Below are 17,328 nucleotides of genomic sequence, written 5' to 3'. Positions count from 1 at the left end.
TTAACTCTCCTGCGAGCGGATGCTGATGTGGGGGATCATTTTGCCATATTTCTCATGCTTGAGCTCCAGGGAGCGAGACCTCTGTACAGAGGACTTGCAAAATTGAATTCCCAGGAATGTTTTCATGATCCTAATTGGTGATTCAAAGATCCCCAAGTACAGTGTATTAGGTCTGGGCAAAATTAACAGAAATGTCACGTGCTTCAATTAATTCAAACTTACATGAGCAATAAATGCATCATTTGCATTATTGCTAACACATACAATTTAGAGACATGTTTGGATATGAATCTAACATGATAGCTTTAGTAAGTTAATTAGATAATTGCTAAACATACTAATTGATTTTTAATTACAGCGAGTGAAGCTTGCAGCAGAGCCAAGACTGGCAGATTTCTCTGTCATTAGAGAACAAAAGGAACTTCAGCAATGGTTCAGCATCCCCAGACTCAGACGTGTCCTGTTTTCTGTACCTTTTTCTCTAAGTCATTCACAAACCCACCAAGATTTCCCCATCCTCTGATTTCCTTACTATTTTTGAGATCTTCAGTCAAAAGAGAAAAAGCTTAAAAACACCCTAGGAGAAAGATACTTACACCTTAGTTTAAACTTGGTTTTCTGCCTATAAACCCATGTTCAGGATCTAAACCAGCCACCTCCATAGATCTGCCACCAGGAATAGCTTACAGTTTCCATTTTGATTTAGGCTTTATCAACTCCTCTGAGACCATACATATTCATACCTTAGAAGACATCTCCCGTTCCTATGCACAAGCACAGCAATCAGCCTCTCCACAAGGAGCTGGACGTGCAGTTCATCAGAGAGGCACATCCCCAGTCCCCACAGTTTAGGGCAGTGCCGCATAAGATACTATCACCACTGAAGTGGCTGAAGAGCTTTCCTCCCCGTCTTGCAGACCAGTCTTGAGGAGGGAAGACTTTATAAGACTCAAGGTGCAGGTCACCTTAAAAGAAGAAGAGGCAGGGAGCCATGGTTGATGCCTGAGCTGCAATCCCAGGCAGACCTGCCATTAAGAAGCGTCCAGGGACATGTTTTAGGGTGGATAGTGGACATGTTTTGCCACACATGCCCCAAGAACAGGGGTGGGGGCCAGCCAACAAACAGCCAAACACCAAATGTGAGTATGTACTCTAACTGAGATGACCCTTGGTGGTGGGGCAGTGCCAGAGGCACCTAACCTTTGAGGTAACCCTGCCCTTTGCATGCTCCAGCAGACAGGAGTGCAATGTCCCACACTGCCATGCTGCGATATGACAATCTCCCTGGGAAGGGCTTGGGGAGGAAGATCTGCCGTGTAATGACAGCAGCCCCACTGAGAGCTTGGGTCTCCCTTGCACAGCACCTTCGGAGCCCTCCCATCCTTCAGTGCTCCTCTTGTTCTTCAGAGGAAGGCTGGAGACCTCCTCACCTTTCCTGGGAAAGCGAGATGTGACCTTGCATCAAACGGGGAACCCAAAGTGTTGCAGCCACTGTGGGGTGTAACTCATCTTGCCCCACACCGAAGGTTATTGCTCCACTAAAAAGGGCCAACTTTTGGCATTCAGCTGCACTACAGGAGCAGGGTATTGCCTTACGTCCCACCGCCACAGCCTCACCTCTGAGGGAGGAGGGCACCCCCAGGAAAGGTGCACAGCTCTCCTCAAACCTGCCCATGGTGCCCAGAAGTCCTGTTTAAAATGGATCAAAATCGACATAGAAACTAATCACTTGTTGTTTGTTGGTAGTAGTCTATAAAGACTCTTCTTTTATTTGCCACCAATGCACTGGAGGTCTGCAAGCTCATCTTTGTGCCACCTTTTCCAGTGACTGAGACCAAGGCTCTTGATTCACCCTCCTTGCGCATGAAATTCTCCCCTGGCTGCACTGTTATCTATGCAAGAAACATAAACAGCTCATAGGCTCTGCCTTTTGTATTGCTCATTTGGCCATGAGATGTCCCATTATTTTCACCTGTACTTGTTCAGCGGATCCCTGAAATCAGGGCATGAGGGCGATTTTAGAAACAAAGGGAACTTTTGATCTGCCGGAGTTTTTAGCAAGATGGACCTGAAGCAGTACATCTGTTCCACCACCCTCCTCTGCAACCCCTGCCTGACCAAAACCGTGGCACACATCAGAGTCAGTTTATCCAAGCTGGGGCAGGGAACTGGGTGTCTCAAGGTATGTATTGCTCCAAGCAAACGCAGTGAGATTTGATGGTTCTGAAGAAGGAGTTCTCGCATCTACTGGATTGACGTAAAGCCTTGGCGTCTGAATTTCACGAATGCGTTCAGGGCAGCTCTCTTACAGCATAGGAAACCCTATGAGAATACACCTGCTTTTAGTTTACATATGTCGCATTTCTGGACTCATTTGTGCTAGTCCAAGAAGGATTATGAAACTACTGAAAATCCACATAAAAGATTTTGGGAGGCCTGATTATTGCACACGTCTGAGACTTGAAATGCATCTTAAAAAGTATTACTACAATACTGCAACCCCATCCAAGAAGGCACATTTCTGACGGTATACTGGCAGTCTATTTCTTTTACTTTCCTTCATACTCCAATAATTACGTTTCCAGAGGAAGCTATCAAGTGCAAGAATCCAATATTCATGTTCTAGGAACATTTTTCTCATCCTCATATAAAATGACTTCTTTCCAGTAAGATTTCTCCCAGCTAAATGCCTTGGAGGAATATCCAGTGGAAACGCCAGGGATCAGTTCTCAAATTACGTGTAGCCTTTCCTTTGGCTCCCAGATTCCCCCATGCCAACCCAAAATCCTGACCTGTGCATGCTCCAGACCAGTCAGTTCCAGTTCAGCTGCACGGACGAGCTACTGCACACGCGTGAGATTAGATCTTTCCAGTCAGCCACCAAAACTGTCCTCAGATAAAATCATTCACCTGAGGCTCCACCTCAGAAAAGAGGAGGAGATAAACGTGCCTTTGAAGGGGAATTTAAAGGCTCAGTGCTGCCCTCATTTTGCTACCATGTGCTGCACAATCCCTCCTCTTGGAAAGATTGCTTATGGGTATGGCATAGCATAGCCTTAAGTAACACGTAATAACCCAGACTTCAGTGGCCAGGAAGGAAACTCAGCTAGGATACTGCTCTGTAGCTAAAACAGTGACTGAAAGCGTAAAAAAAATGAAAGGTGCAGGTAACCTCCCAGGCCCTACCAAGACTGGTGCTTTATTGTTTTAGGCTGTCTCACTCCAGCATCCATCCACATCAGTATTTTTCCTGCCACTCACCGCTCCATGCTGACACTGTCCAGGCAGTTATCTCGCCCTCCTTGGTCATGACTGAACATTTGTATTTATGTAAATATAATCCCCTTACGAAAACAAATCCTTACTCGTGAACAAATCAAACTAAATCTGCGGAGACTCAAATGCTGCATTTTACCTCAAGCTAAGGGATCGATCAACAGGAAGCAGGACAGAAAATGATGCTCCAGACTGCTGCTCGGTGCTGTTTGAAGCCTTGGGACTCGTTGCACAGCCGTGTAGCAAAAAAACACACACATATTTCACCCTCCCCTTTCCACCTCCGTAGTAAACACCATTTACTCATGTTTAGCTTCATTTCTTCCAAACCCTGCATACAGCACGTACGAGAACTCAGTTTCTTCCTTTGGCCACACACCCTTCCCAAGCCTAAGCTCAGCCTGCGAGAGCTCGACACCGAGGCCTGACCACCTCCGGCAGCGACCGCGCAGCATCCTGCGACGTGTGGATGCAACGAGACGCGACACGCTGTCCCTTCCAGCCACCGCACCGCGGGCGCTCCGCACGGCGCGGGGGCAGCCGCTTTGCAGTAAGTCACGGGTAAAAAGAGCAAAGCAGCTTGCAGCTAGGAACAGGGAAAGCAGTTCTTTGCGACTCGACGCGAAAACAACTGATGGCTGCCATTTGCTGGTGCTGTGCGTGTGCGATGCAATTCCTGGCACTTCCCCTTCCACGGGAACACGCCGGGGCCGGCACGGCAGAAACCTCGGCCGCGCAGGGCGGCTCAGCGCGGCTGTTCGTCACTCGGCGAGCAGGGATGACTGCAGCTGGATAGGTTTTTTTTTTTAAAGCTGTAGTTGAATAAAAATAAGCATTCATACCTCAGGAAGCCCAGGGGCACGAGGGGCCGTTGACTGATGGAAGGATGAGGCACAGCAGCAACAAGTTAGCGTAGCTCTGCTGCGGTAAACGAGAGCACACCCTCAGAGAAGACACGCTATCGCTGCCCCCAGCCCACACGCTGCCGCAGCGAGGGGATGCGAAGCACCTCCTACCCCTGTCAATTCGCTTTTTGTTCTTAAAAAAAAAGTTATGTTAAAGTGATGACCAAGTGGACCGCCCGGGGTTCATCTAGTCCGTAGGCGCTTGGAAATACGACGGCCGTGCGAGCGATGCTCGGCAGCCCGGGGGCCGTGCAGGAGGGCAGCGCGTTGCTGCAGCCCCCCTGCCTCCTGGCTCCAACTCTGCCAGCCGGAGGGTGGACGAGAGGGGAAATTAAAACTTGGGTGGGGGCAAGGGGGCAACGCGGACAGGGCTCCACCACACAGCTGAAATCACGAGGCAGTCAAAGCTTTGTTACACGGAAAATGAGAGCTATTTCAGAAGGCTTCAACAAAAATATTGTTATTTCCATCTCAGGGGAAATCCTTTTGCTTTCTTTCATGGGAGACATTTACCTAACACCTGGCTTTATATACAGGAAAGGGGTCTCAGCAGAGCTTCCTTTTTTTTTGGACTTGTTCCAGTTTTTTATCCTTTCTTTTCTTTCAGAACTGTGCATTGCTTTTTAGAGCTTTTGCAGTGAAAAGACTGATTGGGTAGAGTGAGACCCATCACATACCATGCCAAAGGAGCAGGAAATTGCTGGCAATTCAGAAAAGCCACCAAAAAATGGCGAAAAGAACAATTTAAAATCTTTTATTTGAAATTCCGTCCAGCTGTAGGCAATGGGAACTTTGAGCACTGGCTTCAAGGAGAACGGGATTTCAACTTTCGTCTTTAAAAGCCAGAATTTGGATTATAAAACTCTCGTGTCACACAAAGGGTTTTTATAAATTGCAAGCAAGGCTGCTTTTACTGATGAATGAACTGCAGAAAAATTTATTGAGACAAGGTCTGACACTCTGGCTGCTTAGCTCAACTGCCTGGATCACACTCTGCTCGTGCTCAAAAGTGCCATCATCCCTGTCTAATTGCTGCCAAATACCAAAAGGTATGGGATTAATCTGACCACCCAGACTGCACTGGGAGTACTGTTTGGAAAGATGATTCAGCACCCTGGGATATGCCAAGGTGTTCGCATGGAGTTTTGCACAGGTTTTGAAGGCAGGAAAGCCTTACAGAAAGGAGATCCACCATGTCCAGCGACACCAGAGGTAAGTCTACTAGGTAACATATGCAGGATGCCTCAGACAATTTCCTGAGCGGCAGGGATTTCCACCTGTTTTTTAGAAAATTGAGCCCGAGAAGACTTCAGAATTGTAATTCTGTTTCAGCAATAGCACATTAATTTCATTATGCAACTTCTAGAGAGATTACTGACATTTCTGGATAGATGCTGGCAGATGGAAGTGTTGGTTCTTCAATTTTTTCTTGCAGTGTTTGCTCTCAATTACTAGTATTACAAAGTGTTAAATATCTACCTGTAGGTAGAGGATATGGGAAATAGTTAGAGAGTTTTAAATTACATGAAAAGGTCCAAATTGCCAAACGGGCTCAGCCACAAGGTTCACCTTGCCCAGCATCGCCTGTGGCAGTGGCGGCTGTAGATGGTTGAGAGGGCTAAGGAAGAGAAGGGATACTGAGGTAGCCCTCAGCACATCTTCTCAAGCCCCAAGCACTCCTGTCTACCACCCTCTTCCACCCACTTCCTCTACCACCTGCACCTTTCCTTTTAATTAACGGCAGGTTAACTAACGTATCTCAAGCAAGGTATGTTATTACTAGCACTGAATAGCTGTAGAAGAGTGAGACATATACTTTTCTGTTTTAATAAATAAGCCCTCCCAAGCCCTAGATCTCATCAGTGAAAAACACCTGAAAATATTAAACACTGACTACCTAGTGGATCTCAAAAAATTTTGGCAGTGGAGAACTACCAAAGAGCTTTCTGGCAGCCTCAGCTAGACGCCAGCATATGCTCTATATTCATTAATGAACTGGAAGTACACACAAAATAACAAAACCACTCTCCTCTCCTTACACGCTGCCAGGAAGATTGACAAAACAGATGAGAGATTTATTTAGGGCAATATAGTTCACGTAGGGAGCCATGCACACAGAAGCTGGGTGTCTTCAAATACAGCTGAGTACGCGGTTAGATGTGCAAAGAGAGACGACGCAGGTCACCCCTGCAAGGCTGGAATCTGCCCCCTGAAATGATGGGCTCCACATAAAACATGTTCATAGCAGGCAAGAAATATAACACGAGCTCGCAGAGCAATGCTGTGGCCGACACGGTTGATGGGACTGGTGGAAGTGGGAGACGAAGAAAAGCGTACGGTAAGTCATCTCCCAGCAGCCTCTCGAGTGCAGTGGAGGGGCAAGGACACGGCCGCTCGCTGCGGGGTCTCTGGCGCGTTTTGCTGCTGAGCCTCCAGGATCCATTTTGGGCTGAAGCCTAAGAACATTAAAGAGCAGAACTACAACCAGCTTTGCAGCTCGCTCTCTCAACGTAGGGAAGAGTTGTCCAAGAGGTTGAAAAATCAACACTCACTGGTATTAACGTGTTAGGCTGCAAAGGTTACTGCCTGGAGCTGGTAAGCCTTTTGGTTTACCTCTCTAAAGCTTGTTTTTCACTTTTTTTTTTTTTTCTCTGCAGTATCTTGGAGGAAAGGGGCCCACTGCTCACTAGTACCCATTTGTCACAGACGGCCAGTAGGATGCACAGTCAATGCAAGAGCCCAGCGCTCTGCAGGGCTGCCAAAGGGTGCGTTTGACCCTGATAAAAGAATGGGGTAAGTCCAGGATGCAAGCGTGGAGCAGCAAAAGCCTACGGCATAACGAATTAAATCGAAAGAAGCCTCAGGAGAGTCAGTTCTTTGGGCCATGATCGTTCCTGGATGTGCTTAAGTAGGTGAGGAAAAAAAAATTATTTTCTCTTTGTGTACCTGATAGTGGTGTAGCTGAGAATTCAATACTGAATATAGGCCTTGTGTTTTCATTTCTAAAAGGAGGTTGAGAAATTGGTGTGGAAAAGAACTACAGAAATTACTCAAGGACTGGGAAAAATGCCATGTGCTGAGAGCTCGACTGGAGAGGAAATGTGATTACACGGATAAATACCTCTGTGGGGAGAAAAATGCCTGGTACCGGAGGACTCCTTGCCGTCCTAGGGAAGGCAGAACAGGCAAATTAAAATGAGAAACAAGCCTGAATGTCTTAGAAGAGGTGGGAGCTGAGCACAATCTTTACCAGGACTGATGGACTCTGACCTCCTCCATCCAGGACTAGATGCCTTCTGGGTGATGACCTTGACAGCAGAGCGCCATGAGGTCCCAGAGACCCCTGGGTGAAGTTCTGATACCCAGGGCACCGAGAAGGTATATCAGACAGTCTGTCTCCTTCCTGAGACCTCAACATTTGAAGTGGTTATGTACACAGGGGAAATGATGCACTAAAGCAGCTGTAAAACTAGGTAGGGCTGGCGGCTGGGAACAGCCGGGGCACCGCAGTGAGGAGCTGAGCTTTGCCTGGGGTGATTTATTCTGGCGAGAATAAACTGTGCGGCTGCTGGTAGCTGAGCTCAGTTATCTCTCTGTGGAAGTATATTTTGTTTTTCATCTTCTAACCCGCACCCCCAGTAAGTTCACAGCCACAAGAACCAGAGTAGGAGGGTGGAGACTTCACGCAATGAAGGTTGTGCAGTTTCTTAGACTCATTGCAAAGAAATCCTCTCAGGTTACAATGCTGACCCACCCAGCTCACACATGAGGAAGAAAAAAGCATCAGTAATTAACAGTTCAAGCAACAAGCTGAGAAACCAACCCCAACAGCAACACAAGCTCACTCCGATACAGAGACGCTCAGAGTTGCTAAAACACTCATTGATGAACAAACCCCACACATAGAATAGAATAGAAATAATCTGATTTTCTTTCTCTTGCTTCCCCCGTGCATTATCACCCTGTGACATCCCAGTGGATAACCTCGTAGCTCTGCCCGCTGCCGATATTAATGCTAAAACCCATCGCAAATTGTAGTGACAAGATCTTTTGTGTTGACCAGTTGTTTTAAGCAGCTTTTCTACCTGTTTTTTCTTCTCACCCACCTACATTTCTGCCCCTGAAATCCTTAGGGCAAGAACCTGCAAAATGCTTCACTGTCTGAAGCTCAAGGGATTTCCTGGACTATCACCCCCAGAAAGGCTTTTCCAGCTCAGAGGAGAGAACTGGCATTCCCAAGGTGACTTCTATGCTGAATTTTTGGTGACAGTCAGCAGTTGACTGTGGGTGGGTGGGCAAAGGCTTTTAACAAATGTGAGTTGACTGCAAATTCAACATGCGTATACCTATACATGCATTCACACAGACACAATTATCAATGGGCGAATAACTTTGCTAGGCTTTTTCCCTCTGTTATTCTTCTATTTTCTTTAGGATTTATCTGGCAATACCCCCAAAACATACTAAATTATTCATCCCTGAGAAAGGACTATGAAATATGAAAATCCAGCCACCAGCACACGATGTAGAAATAAAAGGCAAGGTTATTTATAGGGGTTATCCTGAACTTTTCCTTCTCTGTTTTCAAGTGTCAAAGCTACGGTAGAGCTGCAATTTTCAATACAGTGCAGCAGTGGGAATCCGGCACTCTCACATTCCCGAGGAGGCTCTCGTGGTGTAAGACGTTCAATAAGCAAATTTGTATTTGTTACGTTAAAATGGCATGTCTGATATAAAAAGTACTTTATAAGGTACGAACCCAACCTGTCTTGCTGTTTGGTTGACATCCTTGAAATATGTTGCTGACTGCCGAGATAAGAAAACTGCTCACGAGTACGGAGAGAAGTGCGGGCCCCGCTGCGGCACAGCCCGTGCACCATGCCTGCCCATGCCAAGCTCCCCGGGGAATTATTGCTGTAAAAAATGGGGCTGTTGCAGTGACAGATCAGCCACTTTGAATGGTAGATTCATTCTAGGGAGTAACAACGCTAATGTAAATAAGTTATCACTGAAGGATTTTCTTAGAGCTATAAAATAAGCTCCATTGTAAATGTTAGAAGTCTGTGACGTTTCGCAGGGCCATTTGGCCGGCACGCCACCGGGAGCCTGCAGACAGCCCTCATGCCTCATCGGCCAGGAGAGAAGCCGTGAGCTTGCTCACAAGCTTGAGCAGGACTGTCGGTGTAGACTGATTTACACCCGCAATGCCGGAAACATCTCCTGTATCCTGAGGTTATTGCTGACAGTGATGAACAGTAGAAAATTTTAAATGCAAATCGGTGTAAGAGTTCATGAAGAATATGGTGCTGAAATTCTTAATATTTAAGGCGCTATGACCATAAGACCATACCCCAGTTTTGCTACAAGAGAAGCAAGATGTTATCTTCAGCATGCCTGTGACAGCCTACAGACACCGTCACCTTCTGCCAGAGGAGACCAGCAAAGAGCAGAAAACTCAGCTTCACACGGGGCACCCCCACACACAGCCCCTAACAGCCGTCACTCCACAAAACCAGCAGCTACTTCTCGGATCACGGCCAGTTCAACTCCGCTAATCCAGGGCCTCACCTAACTCACCCGAGTGCAGTGGAAAGATGCCAAAATGCTGATGCAACACGAGTGTTTCTGCTGTAGGAGGAACCCAAAGTAGGAGCCAAGAGGAGCATGTTTCCCAGAAAAAGCAAAGTTGAAGGTTTTATATGGTGTCAGGCTCAGATTTTGAAGATGATGAAGATGTGAAAAAATATAAAATAACATCATTGCTTTCTTCTTCCCGTTAAGTCTTTGTTTTCATTAACCTTGAAAGACTCTTACCCAATTGCTTCTACAGCCATCTCTCACAACACTACTAACGTCACTCTGTAAATTAGGAGGTTTACATCATTCTGGCTCATCTACTTCCAAACTCCTACTTCTGTCTGGAATACCCTTCTGAGGGGACAATTCCCCTATTCCTCTTTATAAAATGGATTCATTGCAAATATTTCTGTTTTGACAATTGAGTTCCGGTGTCTCAGCCTTAGGGTTCATTTTTAATTGGTGCAATTTTTCCATTTACTAGCAATACCTACTCTAAATGTTTGTAAAATCCATTAATTTGTCATGGAAAAATAATGCCCCGATACATCTTTCTCATTAAATTCCTATCACGTGAGTTGTGGTTCTCTGGAATGGGTAAAACTTTTAATAGAGAAATTGCGTATAGTAACTTCCTATATTCTGCATTTTGAAAAAAAGTGTAGAGAAAGTATTTGAATTCCCACACTAGAGTCCTACATAATTTTGCGATTTTGGCAAGAGACCTTTTGGCAAAGCTTTTAAACACGGAGTCATACTCAAAATCAGTCTATCCAAGTATCTTAAAGAAAATCAGGGCTGCTGAGAAAGAAATTCTTCAGTTTACCTCAATAAAATAACTTACAAATCAGGAACAGTTTCTTTTTAATCCAATATTTAACAACTAGCTTATTCAATGGTACTTGGGGTTAATAAGCCTTCAGAAACTGGGTTTAAATATATTTTCTTTTAATCCTGCTAAATTCTTAACCTTCTGCAGCGGTTACTTATGTAACCCAAACCGGTACACCATGCAGCGTTGAGCAATCATCTCTGTTTCTTCATTTTTTAACCAGCTATAATATATTTAACAAGAAGTTTGGGGTTTTTCTTCCACGCAAAGTTTGAGGTTGTGGTTCCAAGATAATTAATTCTGGATCTATACCCTACTGCTTTATACAGATACAGTATATTCAGACAGAACCTGGGGTAGGGAATATTTGCCCACTTTCTGCTTTCCTGAAAGATTTATGAAGGCAGCAGGAAGAAGAGGGTGCATGACGCAGGCACAAAGCTAAACATGCTTTAAGAATTTATCAAAGCTAGTTTATACAAGATGAGCAGTTTTACTTCCTGGGGCCGTAATATTTTAGTTGGCACCAGACGTCCTCAAGTCAAATACGACCATAGTCTCATTGCCCCCTCCAGGTAATACCAAACTTCAGTCTTGAATTACCATCTCACACCGCAGGGAGCTGTAAACGCGTGCCTACGTATCGGCATTTGTTGATCTGGTCTTTTTGTCCTAACTCGTGATGCAAGCAGAGGAAGCCAGTAAGTATTGGATTGGTCCGCATCACACAGACTTTCCCTCGGTTTATGTCGCAGCAATGCGCTACAAAGACCTGCAGTACTTGGTAATTGTCTCTGTACCAGATTGCCAGCCCTGCCATGAGCCCTGGCGTACAGGCTCAGCAACGGGAGGCCAGAGGGTGGTTTTTTTCCACTGCTTTACCTGTGAGTCACATCTAGGAGCCAACAGCCTGACTTTAGCCCCATGGCCCTAGAAAACCTGCCCCGTGCATCGAGTGCTGTCTCAGTCACAGGCTACCATTTGGTGCATCCCTCCTCCTTGTGGGTCTGCTGGACAATTTTGCTTCTCTGCTTCTTGAAAACTACAAGCCACAAAACATCTCTTAAGAGCCTAAAACAGCTGAGACCATTCCTAACACCCCCCAAACTTCTCATATTTCAATGTAGCACCTTGCCATTGCTTGGAGTCCTACACAACTAGGAAATTGGTGATCTGGAAATGCAAATTTAATCACAGAATCACAGGACGGTTGAGGTTGGGGGCAACCTCTGGAAGTTACCTGGTCCAGCCTCCCTGCTCAAGCAGGGCCAACTAGCCAGTTGCCCAGGACCGTGTCCAGGTGGCTTTTGAATATCTCCAGGGGTGGAGTTGCCATAGCATACCTGGGCAACTTGTGCCAGTGCTCAGTCACGCTCACAGTGACAAAGTGTTTCCTGAACGTTTCTTTGCTCTTTAAAAGAACTGAGAGCGTGTTCAAGAAACATAAAATCACTTTTTCCAAGTAGGATCATTTTCCTGAGGTGTTAGCTCTTTCTGAAATCTTTGCACAACAGTTTGGATTGTTGCTCCTTCTCCACCTGTTCCAGGCCCCACCTTCTGCACAGAGAGTTCCTCCGTGACGTTGTTGCTCTCCCTCCCCTCTCCCTCTGTGCTCCTGTGCCCTACACCGGTTCAAAGAGCATCTATTCGCTCTTCCCTTCAGACGTCTCACTTCAGCTCACAGCTTTGCACATCGCAGGGGAGAGCAGCACAAAGCCGGTGGGTGCTGAGAACCTGCTCTCCAGTACAGTGCAGAGATGTCCCCTTCTTTTGCTTTTTTTTTTTTTCCTTTCCCGCCGCAGCAGCAGCACTGTCGATATTTGCCAGCGAGGCGTAGTCGTGAGCACCAAGTGCTGCTTTTAGCTGGGATTCCTTCTGCGAAGGTCAGTAACAGCGACTCAGGTGTCTCTGGTCAGACAGGTAGGAAGCTAAGCGCCGGCAGCCCCAGGCATAAGAAGAGCCTCCCTGGTTGAGAACTCTGCATGAAGCACATCGGTGCTTTCCTGGGTTAGAGCCTGTGCCAGCGTGACATGCTCCCACAAATTAAAAGCTACTTTAAAGGTCTGTCTGCGCTGCTGCCCGCACAGCACTTTTACTAGTCCAAACGTGTCGGGAGGCGGCCGACGCGGAGCTGGGGTGATGCTGCACCGTGGCTGGGCCGTGCACGGGGCTGGCTCGGCGCCGAGGGAGCTCCGCTGAACCAGACTAACGGCACTTGCACAGTTTGGGCAGGAGTTTTTCTTCTTTTCATTTACTTATTGATTAGTTTTTTAATATTCATTGGTGCCACCTTGCCTTGTCCCCCCACCCGGCACCCCTGTGCTTGGCCCTTCCACCTGCACACAGCACTCCGCGGGAACCGGGCAGCGTTTATTTGGGGTTCCTAGCTAGGATCGACGGCCGGGGAGAGCACAGGAGGCAGCAAAAGGAGAAAAAAGGAGGGTTAGAAAAACAACAGAAAAAGCTCACAAAAAAGTGGGAGTGCTTTCTCAGACTGGAGGGATCTGTGTGAAAAGGCTGCTGGGGTCCAGGAGTCACGGGATGACTCTGGGATACTCGTCAGGAGACTTTCGGACTTTGAGTTGAGTCCATTTATTAACTTGTGGTACTTGACGTGTTTTATTTATGTGCCTTTTTGATCCAGATGAAGAACATTTGACCATAGTAACCCATTGGTTCAAGATTAATGTGTAGAGGTAAACCATATGTTTTGAAACACCGTATCTTTCCAAGCAATTAATAAACTGTAATTCTGTATCTGAATGCACCAATACTTTCTCTCTCTCCCCTAAGGTCCCTAGACTACAAGTATTTGGAATACGGACTGACATTCAGCCTGCTACTGGGGAATACTCCCGAAGAGGCAGCTCAGCCTAGTGGGAAGATGCAAAAAAAGCTTGCAAAGAAAGAAATACAGAAAGAAGTACCAGCTTTACATAACAGCAGAAGACAGGAGAGAAAATTATTATATTTAATAAGTAAACCTGAGGAGATCTGTGATATGTATATGCTGTTCCTGATCCTGCTCATTTAGGAATTTTTCACTTTCAAGAGCCTCACTGCAGAACTGCATAAAGAGAGTAAAGAAACATTCTCCTCCCTTTCTTACTGGATTGAGAAGTGGTTGAGTTCATATTACAGATTTTGATTTTTTCCCCTTTTCACGTGTATATATAGCTTTGGCAGTGCCTCATGTCTCAGTTTAGCCCTGTCAGGTCTGGTTTCATTATTAACCTTTTATGAGAGTCCTCCAGGCAGTGCTGGCACACAAGGACTCCTCTACCTTCCTGCTGCTTTTTTTTAATGTATCTTTTTTTACCTGGAATTAAGGTAATTGGAACCTCCCTGTTGTCTCTGGTTGTCTTTGCAAAATCCACTGGAGATGCCAATGGAAAAAATCATGTTGAGAACACAGGCATCTGTGTTGTTAAAAGTTGACCCAATTGGTTTTTATTTGCATGGGTTATGTTCGCGTTGCTACTTAAAGGGGCAGCTGGAAACTAGAAATAGCCTTTCCTAGCAATTTATCAAAGAAAGCAACATGAAAAGAGTAGAAAGAATGTGGAATGTAAAAATAGGCTATTATCTAAAGCAGAGAGTTTCTGGTATTTTTCAGTTTTGCTTGATGAAACTGAGGCCCACAGAACGGAGGAGGTAGCTGCATTTACACAAGCTATTCCAGCAACAGAAATAAGCTGCGATCAATGCAATGCTGAAAACTGCCCTGGCACAACAGGCACACAGTCCTGCTCAGGAAACTCTATACCATACAGTATTAATACTCCTGCACAATAATATCTTGATGCCAAAAAAGCCATTTCAAAGAGTAGCTGGGAAAATCTGCCCAATCAACAGGTTTATAAAAAAAAGGATCTCATTTTTGGAGGTTTAACAAGTTCCTAAATCCATTGCTACCCCAAGGCTTTTTCAAGTAGTACCTCAAAATCCAGTACATTTGTCACTGCTGCTAAAAAAAACCCCAAAACTAAAAAAGATACCCCATACTTCGCTCATAACCGTACTTCTTCTTAATGTAGGCTTTGCTTATTGCAGTCTGTTTAGGTGAAAAGGCACACAGGATAACTAAGAGAGAGGAGTATTTAACTCCTGGCATTGTAGTCTCTTAATTATGCTAGGATTTATGATTTTTCAATGTATTTATAGTCTCTGGTTATAGAAAAACACACAGAAATTCTTCCCTAATTTCATTTCAGCTAAACAGTGGAAATTAATTTTGAAGGTCTGTAGCAATATCTGCTTTCAAGTAGAAGATGAGCCAGAATCCTGGTGTAAATCATCAGCCATCCAGCTGGGTCTGAAACACATTGGAGTGCAAAGTCAAGAGTTCAGTGGTTTGAACCGATGGTTACTTTTCTTCCAAATTTCCAAATGCCATTGCCTTTTTCAATCTTTAATAGCTAAAATGGCCGTTAAGGATATGGAAAATTTTTCATAGAATGGAAAAGTACATATAGACTGCAGAATAATAATGGTATTTAGCACTTAGGGCACATAATGTTTCACAATTTCAAAGCACTGTGTTTATAAGTGTCAACTCAAGAAGGAAATACTATGCTCCAGGTCTATTTAAGCTAAGCTCTATTTAACTCCTCCAGCTGCTATAAATATGTCCAAATACAACTGTTGCCCCAGAGCTCCTGTCCAGCTTTGTGCTGGTCCAGCCTAAGCCAGCACCAGAGGTGTAGAGCGAAGCTGAGTTTTGCAGCACTGGGATTTCACCGTGCCAGTAAGCACAGGGAGTGCCATGCCATTTCACATGACATCCCTATTTGGAAACGAAGAAAGGAAAGATTAATTCCTGCCGAAAGCAGAGTTGCAATACCTAAAACAGTCCTTTGAACAGGAATTATGGTACATTAACCCTTGTTCTTTATTAACTACAGAATTCGTACTATCCATTGTCATAGGCACGGCTCAGAAGAGCCCCCAGAACACCAGCTCACAGGCAGTTCCTCAACATGTGTTGATTTTACAGCTTGATGGAGCTGCCCACCACATGGAGAAAAAAAAAAAAAAAGAATTATTTAATGAATCTAAGTTGCCATCTCCACTCAGGGAACAGTGTCTCAAATCACAGAACCAAGTCAAGTCACCCTAGAAAATCACTTGGCCATGTGAAAAATATGTACTGAGCCTCCTAACCCGAAGAACAGCCTCTCTGGCTGCTCTCTCACCAGATCGGTGGAAGGACGGATTGACGGCATTTACTCTTTTTTGCACTGCGTACTGGATACGCAACAACACTTGGTCCTTCAAGCTCCTTCCCCTGCCTCATCCGTTGGTCCGTGCACCGCCGTCACTACACACTGCCCACGTATCAAAGGCGAGGTGAAACACTGGATTCACCCACATTTGTTTCTTTCAAACTCTGGTAAGGAGGGACGGCAGCCAGAACGCGTCTGAACCCCTACAGTACAGGCATGCTGGAGCAAAATTGAGGGGGTCCCTGGCTCTACCAGTGAGCAGCCCTTCACACGAACAGTCCAGCAAACCCAAGACTCCTCTTAAGCATGAACTGAATAGCCAAATGCCTCCTTTCACACTCACATGCCATATTCACGTTCACAAGGAGGAGAAGGAAACCCGTTAATGCAATTGAGACAGGCTAGGAGAAAAAAAATAGCTTTAGGAAAAAAACCACTGCCTACTGAAGACTTGTTTTGCTGTTATGTTACCGGTACGCCCATAGCCCATCTGAGCAGAACATCTCCTCAGAACACCACCACGCCTTCCACTGTTGCTTCACATGATCAGAAATTGCAATGTGGCAACATTTACCCCACTCTTAAACATTGGATGAGGATGTGCCCGGGACACTAGACACTCCTAAGCAGTGCACAGCTTTCCAGGCACGCTACCTGAAGTACCAAGGCTGGAGTAAGCTTTTGGATGTCAACATCTGGCGTCCCACTTATGCCAGAAGCTCCCATGACCACGTCACCATCTATAGAGGCAGTGAATCTGGTCTTGGGTGACTAGGGAGATGACAGGGGAGAGGTTTCGAAACCTTTAGAAAGCTGAAGAGGAAGATGTGTACTCTAAATACCTATTTCTTCACACTTAGAAAAGAGAAATAAAGACATCAGTCTGGACTTACTCCTGTTTGATTACTGCAGGAGAGGCAGAGGGCTGCAAACACTGCACTTCATCCTGACAGCAGCAGCAGGACAACGTTTGCACGTCCAGCTCCTGGTGGAGGAAGTCAGGGAGTGTGCACAGGGCAGGAGTAATCACACTGCAAGCATTTAATATTGCTTCTGCAGAGAAAGGGGAGAGGTCACTGCAAGCTTAATCCCAGCACAGAGGAAAGATATTCATGTTCACCTATCAGAAAAAGCACATTAATGCTATTTACAGACGCTTGCCACTGCAGAACCATGAATGGGACTTGGTGGACTCATGCTTTCTAATGCGAGGGCTAAAATCTGTCTTCACTGAAATGATGATGGTTCCTTTTGTGGCATGTGGCTGACTGTACGAGATCCCCTATGTCTCCTTTTCCCTGCAGTGTGATAGTTAAAAGTGGAAACTGAGCCCTAAGTGACAAGCATCATCTTTACTCCTGGCTATTCACTAGAAAAGGCCCTATTTTTTTTTTTTTTTCAAGTATCAGGTAATTGTATCATTACATTACACAGTGCACAAAATGAAAAAATAAGTCAAAACACTTCATCTACCAGGTCTACATACTTTAAGACATTCCCATGGTTTTCCTAT

Source organism: Phaethon aethereus (genome assembly GCF_964289735.1).
Source record: "Phaethon aethereus genome assembly, chromosome: 5".
Lineage (NCBI taxonomy): Eukaryota > Metazoa > Chordata > Aves > Phaethontiformes > Phaethontidae > Phaethon > Phaethon aethereus.
Note: the sequence above shows the minus strand (reverse complement) of the source record.